General features: G+C 45.2%; 1 pseudogene; it reads left to right on the forward strand.

Moving 5' to 3' along the window:
* Nucleotides 1-13,444: 13,444 nt before the first annotated feature.
* On the forward strand, nt 13,445-13,578 carry LOC141113042 (U2 spliceosomal RNA; annotated as a pseudogene).
* Nucleotides 13,579-16,850: the final 3,272 nt, after the last annotated feature.

Genomic DNA, 16,850 nt, shown 5'->3' on the forward strand with positions numbered 1-16,850 from the left:
ACTGTTTTAAAAAACAAATGTGTCACTTTTATTCCTATTACAAGGAATGTAAAAAAAAAAAAAAGCATGACAGGACCTCTTAAATATGAGATCTGGGGTCAAAAAGACCTCACATCTCATATTCACACTAAAATGCTATAAAAAAATAAATAAAAAAAATAGCCATTTGAAAAAATGACACAAAAAAGGCCCTTTAAGAGCTATGGGCGGAAGTGATGTTTTGACGTCACTTCCAACCTGCTATTGTATGGAGACAGATGGGGGCCATCTTGACCTCACTCATATCCATACCCAGCAGGAGACAGGACCCGATCGCCTCCGCCGCCGCACGGGAGAGTGGCAGGAGTGGGGGCTCCACCATTATCGTAAACCGGACCTCCGCCTGAAGAGATGGATACCTGGGTTATGACAGCAGCTGCCATAACCGAGGTATCCCTCTTCAAAGTGTCGACGTATATAGTTGTGCGGTGGTCTGGAAGTGGTTGAGTGCACTGTGTTCGGGTGCCGGACACAGTGCACTATGGGAAGCATGACGCCAATGCAATCCCATGATTGCAGGGGAGACGCTACATATGTGGGGTTTTGTATTGCTTTGTAGTGCAAAGCTAAGCGCCTCCACACTTTCATTCTTCCTAATGGCCGGCTATCTGACCATTAGCACCGCCGTAGGACTTGGGCGGTGCTTTCACCTGGGCAGCCGCATCACTTCCGGTTTCTGTGGCAGTGGGAATTCGGCTCCATGAATGAGAAGAATCAAGGTAATGTGATCTGACACTCTTGTCAGTGTCTTCCCTCCACTTACCTTGTACTGTAACCTCATCCTGTGATCTGTGATCGGACAGTGGATAGAGGGGGGAGGGTGCCCTGCTTCTTCTGTGTCCAGGAATTAACCTCCATTCCAGACATTCACCCAGCAATCTGCAGGGGCATTTCATGATCTCCTGTATGTACCATGAGGGGTCCCAGCACTGTGTCCTGCTACAGCCATTGTATACAGTATATCCTCACCTTCACCGGGTCTATCTATCTGTCTATCTGTCTGTCTGTCTGTCTGTCTGTCTATCTATCTATCTGTCTGTCTATCTATCTATCTACCTGCCTATCGATCTGTCTGTCTGATGGGGGGGGGGGTTTGTTGGGGCTCTGTTTGCGCCCCCCCCCAAAAAAAGTTGAGCACCAGCCGCCACTGCTGAAAGGGCCGGTTGTATCTGTAGGGCTATGTATCTACTCTTTAATATTGCAGTGCTGTGAAGGGTAGGTACTGACCAGAACCAAGACCACTCACATTCCATAGCAGATGATGCAACTCCAAAAAGGAAGGTCACACAACGCTGGTATCGTCCACAAGAAACGATATTGGAGACTGCTCAGACCAAACACCATCAGAAATCCAGAGTACCCTACGTACAGAGTGAAGAATTCAGGAATGCGCTATGTACAGAGTGATGGGTTCAAGAGTGCGTTACGTTATGTACAGGGTGAAGGAGTGCGTTATGTACAAGGTGCAGGATTGCGTTACATACAGGGTGCAGGAGTGTGTTACGTACAGGGTGCAGGATTGAATTATGTACAGGGTGCAGGACTGTGTTACGTACAGGGTGCAGGAGTGTGTTACGTACAGGGTGCAGGATTGAATTATGTACAGGGTGCAGGATTGAATTATGTACAGGGTGCAGGACTGTGTTACGTACAGGGTGCAGGAGTGTGTTACGTACAGGGTGCAGGATTGAATTATGTACAGGGTGCAGGAGTGCGTTACGTACAGGGTGCAGGATTGAATTATGTACAGGGTGCAGGAGTGCGTTACGTACAGGGTGCAGGAGTGCGTTACGTACAGGGTGTAGGAGTATGTTACGTACAGAGTGCAGGAGTGCGTTACGTACAGGGTGCAGGATTGCGTCACGTACAGGGTGCAGGAGTGCGTTATGTACAGGGTTCAGGATTAAATTATGTACAGGGTGCAGGAGTGCGTTACGTACAGGGTGCAGGATTGAATTATGTACAGGGTGCAGGAGTGCGTTATGTACAGGGTGCAGGAGTGCGTTACGTACAGGGTGTAGGAGTATGTTACGTACAGAGTGCAGGAGTGCGTTACGTACAGGGTGCAGGATTGCGTCACGTACAGGGTGCAGGAGTGCGTTATGTACAGGGTGCAGGATTGCATTACGTACAGGGTGCAGGAGTGCGTTACGTACAGGGTGCAGGATTGCATTTACATACAGGGTATAGCAGTGTGTTACTTACATGGTGCAATATGTAATTCTCGCCCCTCCTCCTGGGTTCTGACCTCTGCACCCACCACTCCCCCCCCTACACATCAGCCTCCACAGTCCTCACTCCCTCCCCCTCACCGGCGCTGTTGGATGGACTGAGCAGAGGAGCAGGAAATGTTTACTCTAGTTCCCTAGGAGACGGCCGGCCGCGCATGCGCTCGCACAAAGCCGGCGCCACTCACTGGACTAAGGAGGAGATCGGGAGATGTTTATTCCTTTCCTAGGAGACGACCGGCCACGCATGCGCTCACATAAAGCCGGCGCCGCTTGTGGGACTAAGGAGAAGGATGTTTAATCTTGTCTGAAAGACAGGCATTGGGAAAAAAAGGTGGCGGCTGTGTGGGCCACATGACAAGGCCTGGCGGGCCGGATTTGGCCACGGGCTGTGTGTTTGGCACCTGTGCTGTATATGTTTTCACTGTTTGTGCTCAGAGAACACTGCACAGCCCGCTCCCAACACAGGTTGGTAAAAAAAAGATACATTACGGTTGATTTACTAAAACTGGAGAGTGCAAAATCTGGTGCAGCTCTGCATAGAAACCAATCAGCTTCCAGGTTTTATTGTCAAAGCTTAATTGTACAAGCTGAAGTTAGAAGGTGATTGGCTCCCACGCACAGCTGCACCAGATTTTGCACTCTCCAGTTTTAGTAAATCAATTCCACTGAATGTTATAGGAGATAAAATAGATCAGGTCAGTATCGAGATTAGAGTCAGAGGCAAGATTAGGGTCAAAGGTCATGGTCAGAGTCAAACATTGGGGTCAAAGGTCAAGGACAGTGTATATTACAGGGGCCCGGAGTTGCCCCACATGTGTACATTTGCCTGATATCCGTTTGTTTCATTTTAGAGTGACCTTATTTGAAATCTGGTGGACAATGTTTTCTTTTCTATTTGTACAATTTAGGAAAAATCCAATAAAAACTACAATATAATTATTTAATTAATACATATATAAAAAAAGAAAGCGTGTGGGATTAAAAGCAAAATGCATAAAGATTTGTTTAACCCTTAGGTGTGAAGGGGTTAATCATCATCCCAGTAAGAATAAGTGTAACAATAATTCAAAAATATAAACATATAAAAGTGCTATAAATGTGTAAACAGTCCAATTTAAAGTGCAGTGGTGGATCCATTATATCAGTCCCTATAGATAGTAAAGTACAATAGTGCTTATTTTATCGCCCTAAAATGATCCACTCAGATCCACCAATCACATCATTCCATCCTTGGTGTGGTCACACTTCTGTGATATGTTTTGTTCAATCCAGTTTTCTTATCCACCGTTTGTGCCTCAAACCACGCTGATATTGTGCTCTCCTTGTCAGATGGACTTCTGAGGAATAAAGAGGTCTAAATGCACCTTTGTCCTGTTTTAGGAATGAATTCCACCCTCTGGACTCTTTACAAAGAATATAGTTTGGTTCCCACATGCACTATATTGCCAAAAGTATTGGGACGCCTGCCTTTACACACACATGTACTTTAATGGCATCCCAGTTTTATGCCCCGTACACACGGTCGGACATTGGTCGGACATTCCAACAACAAAATCCATGGATTTTTTCCTTCGGATGTTGGCTCAAACTTGTCTTGCATACACACGGTCACACAAAGTTGGTTGGAAATTCTGAGCGTCAAGAACGCGGTGATGTACAACACGTACGACGAGCCGAGAAAAATGAAGTTCAATAGCCAGTGCTGCTCTTCTGCTTGATTCCGAGCATGCGTGGCACTTTGTGCGTCGATATTGTGTACACATGATTAGAATTTGCGCAAACTGATTTTGTTGTCGGAAAATTTGAGAACCAGAACTCAAATTTTTTTGCGACGGAAATTCCAATGGAAACTTTCCGATGGCGCCTACACACGGTCGGAATTTCCGACAACAAGCTCCGATCGCACATTTTACGTCAGAAAGTCCGACCGTGTGTACGGGGCATAAGTCCGTAGGGTTCAATATTGAGTTGGTCCACCCTTTGCAGCTATAACAGCTTCATCTCTTCTTTGAAGGCTGTCCACAAGGTTTAGGAGTGTGTCTATGGGAATGTTTGACCATTCTTCCAGAAGCACATTTGTGAGGTCAGGCACTGATGTTGGACGAGAAGGCCTGACTCACAGTCTCCGCTCTAAAGCCTCGTACACACGAATGGATTTCCATCGGACAAATCCGTGGAATTTTGTGCGAAGGGTGTTGGCCGTAAACTTGTTCTGCATACAGACGGCAAAACTTTTTCAGCCAACATACACAAAACTATGTGATTTTTCTGCTCTTTAGTGCCGCCCTTTGCGCAACTTCTACTGCTAATGTTATCTTTTGGTTAGCATTGGTTCGGAGCATGCGTGTTTGTACTTTGGATTTTAGATTTTAGTCTGACGGACTTGTGTACACACGATCGGATAATCTGACAGAACACATTTGTTGTTGGACAATTTTTAGAGCATGGCTATCCAACATTTGTTGTCGGAAATTCCGACAACAATTGTCCGATGGAGCATACAGATAGTCGGATTATCTGACAAAACCCTGCCATCACACATTTGTTGTCGGAATATCCGATAGTGTGTGCGGGCCTTAATTTGTCCCAAAGCTGATCTGTTGAATTGAGGTCAGGACTCTGTGCAGGCTAGTCAAGTTCCTGCACCCCAAACTCGCTCATCCATGTCTTTATGGGCTGAGGTAGAGGGCATGCCCCTCGAAATGAGAGAGTTTCTCTTTGTTTTTTATTATTCTTTCCCCATCCGAAGACATAACACATGACTTATACAATGTAACCTTTTCCCTCAAAATAGTGAAATGTTCTTCTTTCCTGGTTGGTTAGCTACATTCTTACCAAATTATTTCTGAATGTGAGAGCTTTCTTATAGAAGAATTTCAGTTGATCAGCTTGTATGAGACACTGTTGTTTCTTCTTCAGTATAGACCAAAGTTTCTTAAATTTTTTTTTCAGTTAGTTTTTTCAGTTTGTCGGTATGCACATTGTAGTCCAAAATTAAACAGATTCTAAAGGTTGCAACTGAAAAGAAAATCATAACAAACCCATCATACTTATCTGCTCTGAGTAATGGTTTTGCACAGAGCAGCCCGGATCCTCCTCTTTTTGTGTCCCCTGCCGGCCTTTTGCTATGGGGGCACTGGAGCAGGCATACGCCCGAGCCACACTCCTGTGAATAGACATTGTCCAATCACACACAGAGCATGGCTCAGCTCCGCCCCAACTCTCTTCTCATTGACTCACTGACTGTGATTGACAGCAGCTGTGTGAGCCAATGACGGGGAGAGAGAGGTCCGGGGGAGAAGGTAAGTATAAGGGGGGTTGGGGGGGGGGTTGCAGGTTTTTTACCTTCATGCATAGAATGTATTGTTACTCATTTATTATATTTAAGATTTAATATCTCAAAGATATGATTTGGGTAAATGAGAGTTCTTTGACCAAGAGTGAAAGCTTTACCACAATAACATTTATTAGGGAGTAGTTGGAAGTCTATATCATACACAAGCCTTTATCTATAGTCTATACCAAGAAATAAAATATTATGTTAAAATAAAATAATTACATGAAGGAATACAGAGTATATTCCTTGAAACATTAATCTACAAACATATTTAGTTACAAGTAAAATTCAGACCTTTCCCATAATTACCCTTTGCACCAAGGTTCCATTCTGATGGCTACTTTCCCATAAAGTGAATTTCCCTCCCATCTAGTCCGTGTATATCATTACAGGATGATGCCTCATTGATTGGCTTAGCATGGCTCTGATTGGAGGGCTTACCTATTCCTGGTTCAGGACTGGCTACATCTCCAATCCCTATACTTTGCATAAGTCAGCCCCTTTAATGCAAATCCTTGTGACTATTCTGAGCAGGAGATTAACTTGAATTTTCCTGGAAAGTTAGGTATTGATTACAGGTTGGCCTCCCTTCATTGCATATCCCAGCATTGATCCTTTGAAGTGAGTATGTGTAAAACAATGAGGTTTGGATCTCCATTGTTTGTATACACAGGCCTAGGCACTGACTTGTCTGGCCTACCAGAGATTTCTGTGACGCCCTGTTGCACACCCTCCATAGATCCAAGCTAAATGAAATATATTCATAATTACAATATTTTACAGCTATTAATGGAGATTTCACATAAACTCATAAGGCAACAGATGGCCCCTTGTGGCCAGTTGAGATAGACTTGGCCACACCTAAAATAATGGTTTGTGTGTAATCTTCTTTAATATTTGGAACTTTTGGCTTTGCCTTCTGAAATGAAAAAAAAACTCTTTGAGAGAAATAACTTTAAACTCTCCATCTCTACAGTCCACATTTCTGGATCCCAGTATCGGTAGTCATCACTTGTTCTGGATGTAATAAGTCCATAATAAAAATCATAAGATACAAAACATCAAAAAAAAAAAAAACCAAGAAGAAAAAAAAAAAAAACATGAGGATCCTTGTTCTCAACAGTCCAATAATAATAGTATTGGACATAACAGTAGTCCATAAGGCCAATCTGGTCCTGTTGCCCTTGCTTCTGGGACAACCTTCCACGGTGATTCCAATTGGATACAGCATACAGTAATTGCCTTTGGACCAGCTTTCCTGGATTTCTGAGATTATACTTTAGTAATGTGGACAAAGGTAGAGAAAGAAAAATCTGAGTATTTTTAAGACATATGCATTCAAATGAATGCTTAGCTTGTCATTCTGAGTATTACGGACACTTGATTAGAATTGTTATAGATATACTGCAACATAATAATGAGACTCTTTCCCATTGACACGTTTAACAATTTGAATGGTTTCCATCTCCCATCATTCTTCCTCCATTGTCATATGCCTACAAGTAACTCTACCCCGCCTTCTGCTGAATACCACTGTGTGTGTGTGTGACCCTTCAACTGTCCAGGGGGATCTTGTTGCCATTGCAACTCACCTCTAATTCCTTTTACTGAAACTGTGTTCAGTTATACCAACCCTGATGGGCTAACCTTGGCTGGTGCCAAACATTTGTGCATATAGCTCCGTCCTGGGCTACCATGTGTAGCTACTGTATGAGTCCTGCCGTTAGCAGGCTAAGGAAGAGGTCATAACTTTAAGAGGTATCCGTGCAGATTAGGCAGTGTCAACTAAGCAGACAAAAATAACTTGATTTCAGAATACGGATAAGTGTGATGTCACCAGTTACTTGTTGCTTCAGGAACAATCAAACTAAATTACTTCTCAAGTACAATTGTACTATACTCTCTGCTATTTGCCAATCACTATGAGTCTCACAAATCCCAGTCATGGGCCTCCGCAGGTAGGGGCAAGGGGGGGTCAAGTGCCCCCCCCCCCTCGAATCGGCAAGGTGTCTGCACACAGACACTTGTGTCCAGGGCCGTTTTTAAGGCAGGGCAAAAGGGGCAGCTGCCCTGGGCAATGTCATTGTTGTGAGGCCCAAAGCAGCTGCCTCATACTTGCCAACTATCTTGGTTTAAATTCCCTCGTCCCTTGAGGTTTTAGTCCTGTGCTGTGTCCCAATATCTCAGTGTGAAGTGCTGCTACTAATGCTGCCTGTCAGGGCTGGGCTCAGCCCTTCCTTCTCTGAGCTGTCCGCTCAGCTGTCAGCTAATTACCAGCTCCTTTCTCTCCACAGTGACTCATCTGTTTTTCATTCTGCTCGTCAGTTCTGCCTACTTAAAGCCGTCCAGCTCACTTGATCTCTGCCTTCGACTTTGTCAACATCACAGAGACTTTCTCCTGCATTCCTGTTGAAGACTTGCTCGGCTGACGTTCCTTCTGGCTCCTGATCCTGCTTGCTGTACTACTACGTTTATCTCTGGTTCTCGGACATTGGCTTGGCTGACTACCCGATACTAAAATCTGGCTTGTTTTGACTACGCTTACTCTGTTTACCTTTTTTATCATTATTAAACAAGTGTGATTTAACTATACTTCTGTCTCGGTCTGATTCATGGTTTCTGACAGTAAGCGAAGGCCATGAATTCAGAAGATGCAGTCAGTCCACTTGTTGGTAATATTTTTTCCAGATTGGATGACCAGGATCACTGCATGGATCATTTTGCCTTGGAATTACAAATGCTCCTGATTTGCACGGCTCACCTGGAATCTTCCACTGTGGCTGCTCTGGTACAACCTGTGTTGCAGGCTGTCCCTGCTGCTGCTCCAGTCTCTGTGCAGGCACCTGCCTCGAGTATTACCTCTATAAGAAATATGTCTGGTTCCGCTCCGCTTCCCCAGCGATTTGGGGTGATCCAGTTCAATGCAGAGGGTTTCTCAACCAGATTGAGATATACTTTGAGATGCTGCCCCAGGCGTTTCCCACGGACAGAAGCAAAGTAGGTTTTGTTATATCTTTGCTTTCTGAGAGAGCCTTGGCCTGGGCAAACCCCCTATGGGAGATGCAAAAACCTGTTGTCCTGAGTTACCCAGAATTTGTGGCTTCCTTCAAAAGGGTATTTGACGTTCCCACATGCTCTGCTTCTGCTGCCAAGAGCCTCATTACATTAAACAGAGTACGAGAACTGTTGCCGATTACGCCATTGAATTCCGTACTCTGGCAGCAGAGGTTGCTGGGAACAATGAGGCCCTCTTGGCTGCCTTTTCTCATGGTCTCTCGGATAACATTAAGGATGAGATAGCAGCCCGAGATATACCCACTGAGCTGGAGAGGTTGATCACATTTGCCATCCTTATTGACTCCAGACTCAGAGAAAGACCCTCTTTAAAGGAGTGCTTGCAGAAGCCTCCTGTACGTTTTTCTTCGAGATTTGCAATCCCATCCACCCACCGAGTCGGTCAGTGAAGGTGAACCCATGCACTTGGGCTTCACTCGTCTCTCTGGGGATGAGAGAGCCCTTAGGAGGAGGGAGAGATTGTGCCTTTATTGTGGCCAGGCTGGTCACTTTTTGAAGTCTTGTCCTACCCGTCCTGGGAACGCCCGAACCTTGAGGACCTGTCACGGACAGACCTTAGGTGGCATTGTTTCGTCTCCAGTTATCCAGAAGGATAAGCCCCTGGTTTTGGTTACCATTTCTTGGGCTGAGTTGTCCGTCGAGTTACAGGCTCTAATCGACTCTGGGGCTGCAAACCTGTTCATTGATGCTGCCTTTGTATCGAAGCACTCGATTCTGCTGCAGCTGCATGACACTCCACTTGCCATTGAGGCTCTTGACGGGAGACCTCTACAGCCTTCCCATGTGACTCATGAGACTGTTCCATTATCCATGGCCGTAGGGGCTCTTCACCATGAGATAATCCAATTCCAAGTTATTTCCTCACCTAAGTTTCCACTGGTTATTGGTTATCCTTGGTTACAGAGGCACAACCCTTTTTTTGATTGGCTCTGTGCTGAGGTTCTGTCCTGGTCGCAACAGTGCAGTGAGAGATGCTTCCAGAAGGTAGCCAAGGTCCTGTGCATCTCTTCACTCTCTTCCCTGCCGGAGGAGTACTCAGATTTTAGCGATGTCTTTGACAAGGGTCAAGCCTGTACTTTTCTTCCACACCGGTAGTATGATTGCGCAATTGACCTTCAACCTGGTGCCATACCCCCTCGTGGACGGGTTTACCCTTTGTCGGTCTTGGAGGATAAGGCCATGGAGGAGTATGTTGCAGACGCACTTTCTCAAGGTTTCATCTGCAAATCCTCGTCTCCTGCTGGTGCTGGTTTCTTTTTTGTGAAGAAGAAGAGTGGTGAACTGAGACCTTGTATTGATTATAGGGGTCTCAATCATTTCACGATTAAGAATGCCTATCCCATTCCGTTGATTACGGAGTTATTTGGCCGCCTCAAGGGAGGAACGGTTTTCGCGAAGCTTGATTTGAGAGGGGCATACAATCTTGTCAGGATTAAGGAGGGCGATGAGTGGAAAACTGCGTTTAATACCAGAACAGGTCATTATGAGTATCTCGTAATGCCTTTTGGCCTTTGTAATGCTCTGACAGTTTTCCAGGAGTTTATTACCAATGTCCTCCGAGATTTGTTGCAGTTATGTGTGGTGGTTTATCTCGACGATATACTCATATTTTCCAAGTCCCTGGAGAGCCACCACACAGATGTCTGTCGTGTGCTTCAGAGACTAAGAGAGAACAATCTCTATTGTAAATTGGAGAAGTGCGAATTCCATCATGAACAGGTTAAATTCCTGGGTTATGTCATTTCCACTGCTGGTTTTTCGATGGACCCAGAGAAACTTTCAGCAGTCCTACAGTTGCCCTGACCCATGGGTTTATGTCCTCTGCAGCCTTTTCTTGGCTTTGCCAACTATTATCAGAAGTTTATTCGTAACTTCTCGTCTCTGGTCAAGCCCCTGACTGATATGACCAGAAAGGACAGCAACCCACAGAGTTGGTCTCCGGAGTCCATTAAGGATTTTGAGAGTCTCAAGGCTGCCTTTCTCTCTGCTCCTGTGTTGGCACATCCTGATCCTACGTTGTCTTTTATCATAGAAGTTAATGCTTCTGAGACTGGAGTTGGCGCCCTTCTGTCTCAACGTCCTAACTCTGAGAGCGATATGCGTCCGTGTGGCTACTTTTCCATGAAATTGTCACCTGCAAAGTGCAATTACAAGATTGGTGACAGAGAGCTGTTGGCAATCATTTTAGCCCTGAAAGAATGGAGACATCTCCTTGAAGGTACCATTGTGCCGGTTCTCATTCTTACTGACCATAAGAATCTCACATTCTTGTCTGAGGCTAAGAGCCTCTCTCCCTGAAGTGCGCGATGGGCTCTTTTTTTGTCGAGTTTTAATTACATTGTCTCATGCTTACCCGGTACTAAGAATGTAAGGGCTGACACCTTGTCACGACAATTTTCCTCCACTTCCAAGATGGAGTCAGTTCTGGTTCTTGTGATTCCTCCTGATCGTACTCTGGCTACGGTTCGCACCAGTCTCACTTCTCCTTTGGGTGACAAAATTCTTGCTGCTCAGGTCGATGCTCCTCCTGAGATACCTTGTGACCGTTGCTTTGTTCCCGAGAGTCTCTGTACTGCCGTGCTCCAGACTTACCATTCTCCCAAGGCTGCTGGCCACCCTGGGAAGAATCAACTCTTTTGGGCCATTTCCCAACAATTCTGGTGGCCTAGTCTACGTGCTGATTTAACCGCCTTCGTAAATTCCTGTTCCGTGTGTGCTCAGAGTAAGACTCCACAACACCTTCCAGTGGGCCTCCTACAACCCATACCCAATGGGGAGAGGCCCTGGACCCACCTGTCTATGGATTTCATTGTGGAGTTACCCAACTCCCAGGGCAACACAGTTATCCTTATGGTGGTTGACCTGTTCTCGAAAATGTTGCATTGTATTCCACTCAAGAAGTTGCCCACTTCTAAGGAACTGGCTTCTATTTTTGCTCGGGAGATCTTTCGCTTACATGGGCTACCCAAGGTTATTGTCTCTGACAGGAGTAGTCAGTTTGTGTCCCGATTCTGGTGAGCCTTTTGTACACAGTTCGGTATTCAGCTTGCTTTCTCCTCTGCGTATCACCCGCAGTCTAATGGGGCCGCAGAACGAGCCAATCAGTCCTTGGAGCAATTCCTACGTTGCTATATTTCTGACCATTATAACAATTGGTCACACCTTCTACCGTTGGCGGAGTTTGCTCACAATAGTGCCTTGAATTCTGATTCCCGATTGTCCCCGTTTATGGCGAACTATGGTTTCAAACCTTCCATGTTGCCTGACTCGTTTGTTCCGCAGAGTATTCCTGTGTTAGAGGAGCATTTCTGTGGTCTTCGTTCCACTTGGGCACAAGTTCAGCAGGCTTTGCAACATGCTAACGATAGGTACAGACTCCATGCTGACCGCAGACGCCTGCCTGCACCTTCCTACTGGGTTGGGGACAGAGTCTGGCTGTTGTCTCGCAACCACCGACTTCGTGTTCCTTCTTTGAAGTTCGCACATCGATTTATTGGGCCTTTCCGTATTCTTCACAGGATTAACCCAGTGGCTTACACGTTGGACCTTCCTCCTAGTATGCGCATCTCTAATGTGTTTCATTTCTCCTTATTGAAACCTTTGGTCTGCAACCGCTTTACCACCTCGGTGCTACATCCTCACGATATACAGGTTGAGAACCATGAGGAGTATGAAGTACAATCCATTGTTGACTCCCATAGGTTCTGTGGGCGCATACAGTACCTGGTGCATTGGAAAGGGTATGGTCCAGAGGAACGCTCTTGGGTCTCATCCTCGGACGTACATGCCCATGTCCTCCTCCGTGATTTCCATAGACATTTTGCCCTCAAGCCCGGTGGTCCTCCGAGGGGGAGGGGTCGTTGAGGAGGGGTTACCGACCTTGGCGTGTTCTCAACTATTCCTGTCTGCTCGTGACCCTGACCTTTGGTGTGTCCCCGACTATCCCTGTTTGCCTGTGACCCTGAACCTTGGCGTCAACTCTGTTGTCCTTGTCTGCTTGTGGCCCCAACCTTGGCTTATTCCCTTACTATCCCTATCCTCCTGTTGCCTACTGTGGGTGTGAGCTGGGGGACCCTGGGGGTCGCGACCTGGAGCCAGTTGCAGCCCAGTCCCTCCTCACCACTAGAGGCTCTGGTGAACATCTGCTGGCTCTTAGACTCTGCACCCCAGAAAATCTTACGCTCTAACCCCAGTGGGATCCGTGTTGGTGTTCCAGCGGCCCTGCCTTCCTTACTAACCTGACTCCCATCCGCAGCAGTAAGCCGTAGGGTCCACTACCTTGCGGTGCACTCCTGATCCCAACGATGTGCATCTGTCACCTAGCCTCAAGGTGACCTGACACCTTCCTTCTCTGAGCTGTCCACTCAGCTAATTACCAGCTCCTATCTCTCCACAGTGACTCACCTGTTTTTCACCCTGCTCATCAGTCCTGCCTACTTAAAGCCATCCAGCTCAATTGATCTCTGCCTTCGCCTTTGTCAACATCACAGAAACTTTCTCCTGCGTTCCTGTTGAAGACTTTCTCGGCTGACGTTCCTTCTGGCTCCTGATCCTACTTGCTATACTACTACGTTTATCTCTGGTTCTCTAACATTGGCTTGGCTGACTACCTGATCCGGTTACTGAACTCTGGCTTGTTTTGACTACGCTTATTCTGTTTACCTTTTTTATTATTATTAAACAAGAGTGATTTAACTATACTTCTGTCTCGGTCTGATTCATGGTTTATGACACTGTCCAGCTCTGCCCTATTGTTGTGTGTTGTGCTTCTCTGCCTTTTGGCTAAGATCAAGTGTAGTATCTGTTCTTATCAGTTGCCAGGAGGTGGCGCTTGCTTCTGTCTCTGATCTACAGTGAGGTGGTATCAGGGATGAAGGAGGCTAAGCAAAACCTGCTAGTGTAAAGGTAACCTGGAGCGTTTCGCAGCTGAAAGGGAAGCCTTCTGATGGGGATGGAGAACCATTGGGTCTGGCCAGAGGGTCGGGTCCCTGGCCTTCTGGCCTAGATTGGGGTAGCTCTAGCTCCGGTCAGTTTTTTGGGAGAGAACACTGGCTCCTCTTTCCCACCGGGGGAGCGGTTAGTATTTCCCCAATGTAATTAGGTAGGAGAGATGGGAGCGACGATGAGGCCTGATGGTAAAGGGCTCTCACCAAGCTTCCAGAACTTCAGGCCATCCTGGCTGGGGTGGGGGCTGCTGTGGTCTGGGTTGGGGGTCAGGGTTGCATGAAAAGCCAGTGGTGAATCTGCCCCTGAAGTGGCAGTTCAGGGGTGCTGTACAGTCACAGTGTTTAGGCACTTGATTTATGGCACCATGGTCACTTCACCACAACACACATTTTCCGCACCTGCATCTAGGGTCGAGCCTTTTGGCTAGGACCAGGGGAAATTTTTATTCCTGGCCGGAGGACCATTACACAATGGTCACTTTTCACTCTCCCACTTCCTTCTCCCCACTTTCTTTTTATTCATCCCCGTGTTTGTCGCTTTTTTGTATTTTTTGTTTAATGTGTATACACGTTTGTCACTGTGTGATGAGTAGGGTGTGGATCTTCGGGCCTACTCTGAAAGTCTTGGGAGGGGGTGGACATAGGCCTTCTGGCTTGGTTCGCCCTCTCTCATGGGATCTCCCTTCAGGGGAGTCCCACCTAGTACTTGGGTGGGTCTGTTTCGGCAGACCTTCCAGAGAACGGGGGTCCATCTGGTTTCGGCCAGATGGACCAAAGTGAAGTACCTCAGTCCCCGCCTGGAGCCTAATGCCCCAGGGGATCAGGATAGGGTCCTTCCCTAATGGAGGATCAGTGTAACACCCGTTGCATATTTTTGTGTGTCACTCTTTATGTGTGTGCACTTTTTTTGGTGGAAGTTTTTGGGTGTGTTTTGCACTCCACTGGCTTTTTAAAAAAAATAAAAAAATCACCCTAGTGACAGGACACTGATCGTCTGCTCCCTCTCATCGGGAGCAGTGATTAGTGTCATGTCACAGTAAGCCCCGCCTCCACACAGTTAGAATCACTCCCTAGGACACAATTAACGCCTTTCCCGCCCCCTAGTAGTTAACCCCTTCACTGCCAATGTCATTTACAAAGTAATCAGTACATTTTTATAGCACTGATCGCTGTATAAATGACAATGGTCCCAAAACAGCGTCAAAAGTGTCTGATGTGTCCGCCATAATGTCACAGTCACGATAAAAATCGCTGATCACCGCCATAACTAGTAAAAAAAAAATTAATGATAAAAATGCCATAAAACTAGCCCCTATTTTGTAGACGCTATAACTTTTGCTCAAACCAATCATCGCTTATTGCGATTTTTTTTTTTAATCAAAAATATGTAGAAGAATACGAATCGGTCTAAACTGAGGAAAAAAATGTTTTTTTTATATATTTTTTGGGGATATTTATTATAGCAAAACGTAAAAAATATTGCTTTTTTTTTTTCAAAATTATCGCTCTATTTTTGTTTATAGCGCAAAAAATGAAAACCGCAGAGGTGATCAAATACCACCAAAAGAAAGCTCTATTTGTGGGGAAAAAAGGACATCAATTTTATTTAGGAGCCACATTGCACGACCACACAATTGTCAGTTAAAGCGACGCAGTGCTGAATCGCAAAAAGTGGCCCGGTCATTTGGCAGCCAAATCCTCTGGGGCTGAAGTGGTTAATGAAACAGACCACCAAAAAAAATAATATTTTAGAATTTAGTTAGGCCTGACTGTAATTAATTCCATTGAAGGCTTCTCCTTAAAACAAACATAAAAACAATGTTTTAATTTCAATAGTTTTTTATTGATATTTTATAAAGACATAGAAGGGAAAAACAAAAAATAAAGATCAAAAAGAAATACATAACACATAGTGTAACAAGATGAAAACTCACTGTTTACAATGCACAAAAGCAAGGTCACCATCAGATGTATTCTAAATCTCAACAATAATACCTGTTGGGTAACTTCAGGTGTTAGCATACATATAGTAGGAGTTGTAGTAGTAGTGCCGTATTGACATCGAGCAGGCCCCCTGCCCCCGACACCCCCTATGGGAACAAACTGTGTCAGGGAAGTAAGGGCGCAACCCGCCCAACACAGCGCAAACTTGGCATATTAGTAACACCCTAACATATAGGACCTCTTTACTACTTTTATGCTGCAGAGAGTTGAAAATCTCAAAAATACAGAATAGATTTCAGTTTAACAGCGCACCTTATATGTAACCAATATTGTCTAGAGATGATCAGGGTACTTAACTTTTGTGAACCTCAGACAGTAACATCTTTCAAACAGTATAGCTATAAAACACTTATACAAAAAGGAAGGAGCAATAAGAGAGGAGGAGGAGAAGAAAAAAACAATATGTTAGTAAAGATTGGGATACTCTTTTATATCCCTTGTGAAGGCTATTGAGGAGAAGAGACCGCAGAGGACCACAGTGACCAGTTAGAAAGTTATCTAGACATGCTACCATCTCTGACTGCAAGTATCTTTTCATATTCAGCAATGGTATTAACTTTTAAGATTAGCTTTCTTACGCTTGGGATTGCATTAGGTTTCCAGTTACTTACTATCAGGGATCTAGCCACAAATAGAATATGCATTGCTATTGATTTCACTTGAATAGGGTATTCTGACATATTTACGCACAAAATAGCCTTTTCAATAGTTGGTTTCGTGATGACCCCAGTGACTCTTGCAATCAGTTTAAAAACTGCGGACCAGAATCCCCTAAGATTTGGACACGCCCAAACCATATGGGCCAGTGTCCCGACTTGACCGCAGCCCCTCCAGCAGAGGTTGGAGTCAGTATCGGAAAACTTTGCCACTATATATGGGGTATAATACCATCTGGCCAGAAGTTTTGTGCCAATTCGTCATAGTTTGCGCATCCTGAGAATTGGTGGCTGCATTTGATCGCATCCAGCCATTGTTTTTCTGTGAAAACTTTACCCACCTCTTTTTCCCATTTATGTTGTGAATTGTGCTTAACGGAGATTGATTTAGAGTGTGTCGTAAAATAGAGAAATACCTTTTGCTTTGGGATTGGTTGATGTTAAATAGTTCCATATTTTTGTAGGAATCGGATGGTTATTCGTATTAAGTTGTCCAAAGATGGATGCAATTTGAGAGTATGTTAAAAATTCAGAGGCTTATTTTGTATGTCTGAGAACTTCA

The sequence above is a fragment of the Aquarana catesbeiana genome, linkage group LG11 (assembly GCF_042186555.1).
Source record: "Aquarana catesbeiana isolate 2022-GZ linkage group LG11, ASM4218655v1, whole genome shotgun sequence".
In the NCBI taxonomy this organism is placed as follows: Eukaryota; Metazoa; Chordata; class Amphibia; order Anura; family Ranidae; genus Aquarana; species Aquarana catesbeiana.